We start from the raw sequence: 8,065 nt of genomic DNA, 5'->3' as shown, positions 1-8,065 counted from the left end.
TGTAACACTCTGTCTGCAAAAAACAGTACATAATGACACAATTATTTGCATTTCTACTACTCATAAACTAGTATGAGTATTTCATGATCAATATCCATAAATGAAAACTGTAAAAAAATGACACTAGATGAGCACAAATCTGATTGAGGACTCAAATTTCACCTTCATTTTTCCGTTTGTCCTTCTCACGTCTCCAGTGGTTGTACACGTTGTCCAGGTTGATGGCCTCGTCTGCTTGCAGCTTTGACTTTATGCGCATCAGCTGGTCCAAATGGTCCACTTCAAGACGATTTCTGGATGGTGTTTTGATAAGATTCGTCAAACTAAAGCCTCTTTCACAATCTGCACTGGACGCTTGAAATGTAGCACAAATATCCACAAGCTGTGAGATGTGTTTTTGCTCCTCACATTTTAATGTTGCAGCCACCATATCTGAGAATGTGCCGATTGACCCGTGTTTAAGTTTTTGCCTCATTATGTACTTGAATTCAGCATATTCACTGTTAATGACCTTCACAGAATGTAGGTGATGGAGAATGACCTCATACTTCTTTGCCAGTGTGGCAATGTCTGCTGCTCCATACTCAATGATGATGTCTGAGCTCAATGCTTCAATTTGAAATGCAGACCACTCCTTTAATTCATCCTCTGGAGAATGAGCATCCAAGTGATCACAGAGCTTACGATTAAAACGAGTAATCTTACGGGTATTTTTGCTATCGGCTGATGAGGCCCTCATCGCTCTTTGACACGGTCATTCCACTTAACATCCTTTTCCTCTGTCAAGTATTGGGAATGCAACTTCTCAATCTTTGCTCTTGCGAAGCAGTACCCTTCCATCATGGTCAGCTTGCGACTTTAAAAAGAAAGACACAGGTGTGAGAACTCGCCCGAAACATCTCCCAGAGCAGTGAGAGGAACCTTGAACTTTGAATCGGTCAGCTTTTTGTAACAGTAATTTGCCACTGGATCTTTGTTATCACTGGATTCTCTTTTGCAGTATTCTCCCAGCACAGTGTAGTTCCTCAGCATTCACAGCATTCACAGCTTGGTCCCGTGACAGCCATCGCACTTCGTTCAGAGGCCTGAATGGCAGCGTATCCTCATCAAGAATCTTTGCTACTGTACGTCTTCCAGTGTTCCCCTCTTTACAGTGGATCTAGAGTAAGCGGAATAATCCGTTCTAAGAAGAGTTTCCACATCACGCATCAAAGCGACATCTTACCAAGCATCGTCAAAGCCTCTCTATAGGCCACACAGTGTTGTTCAGTTAGGTGTGGTATTTGCCGCTTTAATAAAGCTGCAACTTCCTAGCATTGCTGAGGCACCATCGGAGGTCAGCACCACCATTCTCTGCATATCTAGTTCATGCTTGGTGTAAAACTGGGTTATTGCCTGCAGGGACGAATTATGGGTTGTGTGGGCCCCTGGGCAAAACGTTCATGAGGCCCCCCCCCCCACCAGCACCACCACCACAACCACCACAATTCAAGGACCCTTGGCAGCCAAACGCCCTCCCTATAGGGTCAGGGGCCCTTGTAGGCAGAGGATCAAAGAATGTAGGCCCTCTAAAATAGACAAATGAAAATACATTGTTGATAAGCATTGCGAATTGTTTTGGGCTAGGGGCCCCACGGGCCCCCTGCACCCCAAGGGCCCCTGGGCAGCGGCCCCGCTGGCCCGGTCCGTAATCCATCCCTGATTGCCTGCACAACATCCTGAACAGTGCATGCTGTCAGCTGGATGATGCCGCCAAACATAGTTTTATGGTTGACGTTATTTTCCTCCCTGTATTTAATATACAGGACTAGCATTTTGTTCACTGTTATCTACGATCAGGGTGGGCCAAGGTGCATTTTTAACTTTGCACATTAACAATTTGATTCATTGAATTCACAAACTTCAAAGGCGTGATTTTTTGTGGTCGTGAATTTGTTGAACCGACAGCACAGAAGCATTCATGCTGATGGCTGGTAGAATATTGTCGACCTTTAACTTACTCGGGGTTGGATTTCTTTACGAGTGACAGCTCGTTCCTCTTCTCTCGGTCTTTGGCACTCTCCCCCAACAATGTACCGATCCCCATCCCCATCTAACTATCTCCTTACAACTCCATACCGCTTTCAAATGACTTTTGTGCTGAGTGTGACGCTTGAGCTAGTCCAGCCTCCATTCTGTCCACACTTTTCCCTCCGAAAACTCGCTCGCTATTTTGGCTTCGCAACAGGTTTTGCAGAGCAGACCTTTCTCGCTCAAAAACGAAAAAAATTCACCCAGTTTAACGTTTTTCTCTTCTGTTTGCACATACTCTGGCAGCTTTTCTACTTTGGCTTGGCGAGGGGAATGTGCCACTGCCTGTTCGTTTTGCCATTATTATAAAGGGTCAACATAAGCAGCACTTGGCATCATTAGCGTGTCTTCACTCCACACCGGCCACACCGCTTTGCTAGCTAAAACACCGGTGGGGGCACATAAGGACGCTGTCAATGACACTGATTGGCTACGCAAATAAGAATGTGAATCGCATCATTGTCTGGAGCCGCCAGTCACCCGTCACTCACTGACTCACATTGCAAAGCAGTTTATTTTATGTTCAATTCAGGTTGGACTTTTTTTGTGTGCGGAGATCATGTCAGCAGTGTGCAATTGCGCACGCGTGCAGCTTAGAGGGAACAGTGATTGTATCCTGTTTAATTCTGTGGTAAAGGACAGAAATCAGACTTTGTTCTAATATGACCGAGGCTGAATCTGCTTGACTTCATCAGTATGGAGTGGACATACATCTCCAGATGCGCCCACTGGCAAATGGAAACCACCAGTCTCTGTTCTTCAGTGTTCCTTTGCATTAACAGAGTCTCACTGGGGAGGAAAAGGATCCCAGCCTACCAACTCATACAGCTGCAAACAGTACAGTGAGATTCAGTGACTGGTGTCCAGCTTGAGGAAAATCCAATCTAAGAAACTCAAAGATGAATAGAGGGCTCTATTTCGAAGATCTAACGCAAGTGCGAAGCGCAGCTAACATTTATGGGCAAATCCTTTTGCTATTTTGATGCCGGAAACAACAGACTTCACACCAGTGCAAGGCAGAAAAGGCTATACTAACTCTCTTAATTATTCAGAGGCATGTTTTGGGTGAGGACAGTGGGGGCTTAATCGTTAGGGAAGCACACTTGTAATTTAAAGATTGCTGCTTTGAATCCCTGACCAGCAAGGCACCACTGAGGTGCCCTGAATAAGATACCAAGCGCTGAATTAGCTGCCCATTGCAGGACACACTCACACCCCAGTCACTCACACATGCACACCTATGGGCAATTTAGTGACTCCAATTAGCCTCAGCATGTCTTTGGACTGTGGGGGGAAACCGGAGTACCTGGAGGAAACCCAACGACGACATGGAGAGAACATGCAAACTCCACACACATGTGACCCAGGCGGAGACTCGAACCCGGGTCCCAGAAGTGGGAGGCGACAGTGCTAACCACTGCACCACCATGCCGCTCACCAGAAGAAAACAGTATGATTACGTGAAACAGGTCTTACATTAAACAGTATGATTACGAGAAAGAACCAGATTACACAATCTGAATAACAAGGGGAATATCAGCACCTGGTACTAAACAACAAGGAGAATATCAGCACCAGATACTGGATAATAAGGGGAATATCAGCACGTGGTACTGGATAATAAGGGGAATATCAGCACCTGGTACTGGATAATAAGGGGAATATCAGCACCTGGTACTGGATAATAAGGGAAATATCAGCACCTGGTTCTGGATAATAAGAGGAATATGAGCACCTGGTACTGGATAATAAGGGGAATATCAACACCTGGTACTGGATAATAAGGGGAATATCAGCACCTGGTACTGGATAATAAGAGGAATATCAGCACCTGGTACCGGATAATAAGGGAAATATCAGCACCTGGTTCTGGATAATAAGAGGAATATGAGCACCTGGTACTGGATAATAAGGGGAGCAGCAGCACCTGGTGCTGGATAATAAGGGAAATATCAACACCTGGTGCCGGATAATAAGGAGAATATCAGCACCTGGTGCCGGATAATAAGGGGAATTTCAGCACCTGGTACTGGATAATAAGGGGAATTTCAGCACCTCGTAGTGGATAATAAGGGGAGCAGCGGCACCTGGTAGTGGATAATAAGGGGAGCAGCGGCACCTGGTAGTGGATAATATGGGGAATATCAGCACCTGGTGCTGGATAATAAGGGGAATATCAGCACCTGGTGCTGGATAATAAGAGGAATATCAGCACCTGGTACCGGATAATAAGGGAAATATCAGCACCTGGTTCTGGATAATAAGAGGAATATGAGCACCTGGTACTGGATAATAAGGGGAGCAGCAGCACCTGGTGCTGGATAATAAGGGGAATATCAGCACCTGGTGCCGGATAATAAGGGGAATTTCAGCACCTGGTACTGGATAATAAGGGGAATTTCAGCACCTCGTAGTGGATAATAAGGGGAGCAGCGGCACCTGGTAGTGGATAATAAGGGGAGCAGCGGCACCTGGTAGTGGATAATATGGGGAATATCAGCACCTGGTGCTGGATAATAAGGGGAATATCAGCACCTGGTACCGGATAATAAGGGAAATATCAGCACCTGGTTCTGGATAATAAGAGGAATATGAGCACCTGGTACTGGATAATAAGGGGAGCAGCAGCACCTGGTGCTGGATAATAAGGGGAATATCAGCACCTGGTGCCGGATAATAAGGGGAATTTCAGCACCTGGTACTGGATAATAAGGGGAATTTCAGCACCTCGTAGTGGATAATAAGGGGAGCAGCGGCACCTGGTAGTGGATAATAAGGGGAGCAGCGGCACCTGGTAGTGGATAATATGGGGAATATCAGCACCTGGTGCTGGATAATAAGGGGAATATCAGCACCTGGTGCTGGATAATAAGGGGAATATCAGCACCTGGTACTGGATAATAAGGGGAATATCAGCACCTGGTGCCGGATAATAAGGGGAGCAGCGGCACCTGGTAGTGGATAATATGGGGAATATCAGCACCTGGTACTGGATAATAAGGGGAGCAACGGCACCTGGTACTGGATAATAAGGGGAATATCAACACCTGGTACTGGATAATAAGGGGAATATCAGCACCTGGTGCTGGATAATATGGGGAATATCAGCACCTGGTGCTGGATAATAAGGGGAATATCAGCACCTGGTACTGGATAATAAGGGGAATATCAGCACCTGGTGCTGGATAATAAGGGGAATATCAGCACCTGGTACTGGATAATAAGGGGAATACCAGCACCTGGTGCTGGATAATAAGGGGAATATCAGCACCTGGTACTGGATAATAAGGGGAGCAGCGGCACCTGGTAGTGGATAATAAGTGGAATATCAGCACTAGGCACTGGAAAACAAAGGAATGTCGGTAACTGTTTTTCCTCACTTCAAGTACTGATTGCATGTAATTTTTTCTGAAACTCTTTAGCACATAAATTTCTTTGTTTTCCATACATTAAATAAGTTTCGTTTGTGTTCATTTGTGTATCTCAAATCTCAGTCTTTTCTTTTTATTAGTCATTCTCAGATACGGCTTTTTCTTAGCAATTCTCCCTAGAAGGCCAGCATCCCAGAGTTGCCTCTTTTTGCAGGATCTGTTTAATAAAGCTGCCAGTTGCAGACCTATGAAGCGTCTGTTTCTCAAACTACACACTCTGCTATATTTATTTTCTCACTCTGTTGTGCACCTGGGATTTCCGCTCCTCTTTCTATTGTGGTTAGAGCCAGTTTGCGCTGCTCTGTGAAGGAAGTAGTACATCTTCAGTTTCCTGGCAATTTCTCACGCGGAGCAGCGTTCACTTTTCAGAACAAGAATAGACTGACGAGCTTCAGAAGAAAGTTCTTTGTTTCTGATCGGTTTGAACATGTAATCGAACCCACAATTGCCGATGCTCCAGATCCTCAGCTTGTCCAAAGAAGGCCAGTTTTATTGCTTCTTTAATCAGCAAAACAATTTTAATCTGTGCTGACATACTTGCAAAAGGGGTTTCTAATGATCAATTAACCTTTTAAAATGTTTAACTTGCATTAGCAAACACAGCATTGCACCGGAACACAGGACTAATTGTTGCTGATAATGGGCCTCTGTACCCCTATGTAGATATTCCCTTAAAAAACAGCCGTTTCCAGCTATGATAGTCATTCACAACATTAACAATGTCTACACAGTATTTCTGATCAATTATTTTAATGGACAAAAAAAAAGCAATGTAATTTCTAAGTCAAGCCAAACTTTTTAACAGTAGTGTATGCCACATTAAATGAGTGACCTTTAGCACACGTCTCAGCCGATGTATGTTCTGTCAGCCATCTGCTCTTTTTTGCGTTGCATTTGCATTACAAACTGACACCTCAGTCCACGGTGGATGATGTAATGTGATGTGATGTCCTTCCTGCTCTGTGCTCGTTCTCACTCTCTGTTTGGTCGGAGTTGGTAGGAGTTTCTCAAAGTTCATAAAAGATAAGAATCAATTTGCTTTCCCATAAATGTATATATAAAATGAAGATTTATTTGCCATTTGTACAATTACATTGGAACTTGTCTTGGCCATATGACATTTCTCTCCTTCTTAAGGTACATGCACAAATAATTTGAGGTTAAAGTGAAGCTTTAAGCGCAGTCAGTCAGCCAGTGGGCCAGGAGTATTTCTTTATTTTATTTGACTTTTTACATTTATTTTTTTTTTTGGGGGGAGGGGGGGGGGGGGGTAAGTGCATTGCTTAAGGGCTCAGTGGAGAGTTGGTTACCCTGCCATGCCCTGCATTCAAACAGCAACCTTATGATTATAGGCCAAACCTATTGATCCACCAGCTGCTGCCCTATATACATTATTTAAATAATCAGTGCAAATTTAGAATTACCAGAACCATTTCCTCTTTGATTAACTCATCCGCGTGGTTAGTGCTGCATCTCACACTTCTGCAGTTTCTACGCTGCTGTGCTTCTGGACATTACATGTCCTCCCTGTGTTCATGTGACTTTCCCCTGCTGTATTTTCTCTTTATCAGCTAAAGATATTTGTCAGGCTATGTGTACATTTCACATTTGAAGAATTTAATTTATGACACAACTAAATATTATCGTTTCATCATTTCTCCCTGGTCAGTATTATGGACTTTTCTTTTGTTACAAGAAATGCACATTGTATTAAAATGCACTTGATCAAGATGGCAGCCGTCTCTGGGTACTACCATCTGTGCAAGCAAGATGTTTAATGGTCTACTTAACCATGCTTCTGAGGAGACCTATGTTACAAATCATCAGACAGAATTCTGGTTTAGTCGTGGAGGAGTGAGGTGCGTGAAAGAGGGGCTCCTGACCGACTTTTCAAACATTGCACTTCATACATTTATCCAAACAAAATACTGTCATGGTAGCATTAATGTTGATTAAGAGGTTTCAAGGTGCCAAATCAGTAGCAAAAAGTTCAGTCTACACCTGCTGCGAGATCTATGTTTAGCATCGCTAGTACACTAGCCACAAAGGCGGTGTGTGCTGGTGCTGAAAAGCTGAAAAAAGCTCATCCATGTGTTTCATAACTAACTATAGTGCATCAGTATTAAAGACGACATTTCAGCACTTATCTGAGAATCTATTAGCTCACTATAGACTTCTGTGATCAGGTTATGAGAGGTTATGAACAGTTTTCAGAATCATTTGGGTGCAGCGGCGTCCCGTGACATGTTGGTCACAGCTGAGAAGACTATGAAGTGTTCATACTTTCCTTTTTAGACATTTGGTCGAATACTGGATGTTCTCGGGTTTAGATCCACATGTGGATAAGCAGCATCCGTCAGAACTATATGGGGGTCGCACTGAATGACAACACAGTCTAACATAGCGCAGGGGGTGGGGTCAGCTATGCACTTTGTTAGTTGGAATTTAAAGGGATTGAACGGACCAATTAAAAGATTGTGAATACTGGCTCACCTAAAGAAAATGAATGGAGATATAGCATTTTGGCATGAATAACATCTACAACTGGCAGATCGTGCGATACT

This window comes from Brienomyrus brachyistius, chromosome 4 (assembly GCF_023856365.1).
Source record: "Brienomyrus brachyistius isolate T26 chromosome 4, BBRACH_0.4, whole genome shotgun sequence".
Lineage (NCBI taxonomy): Eukaryota > Metazoa > Chordata > Actinopteri > Osteoglossiformes > Mormyridae > Brienomyrus > Brienomyrus brachyistius.
Note: the sequence above shows the minus strand (reverse complement) of the source record.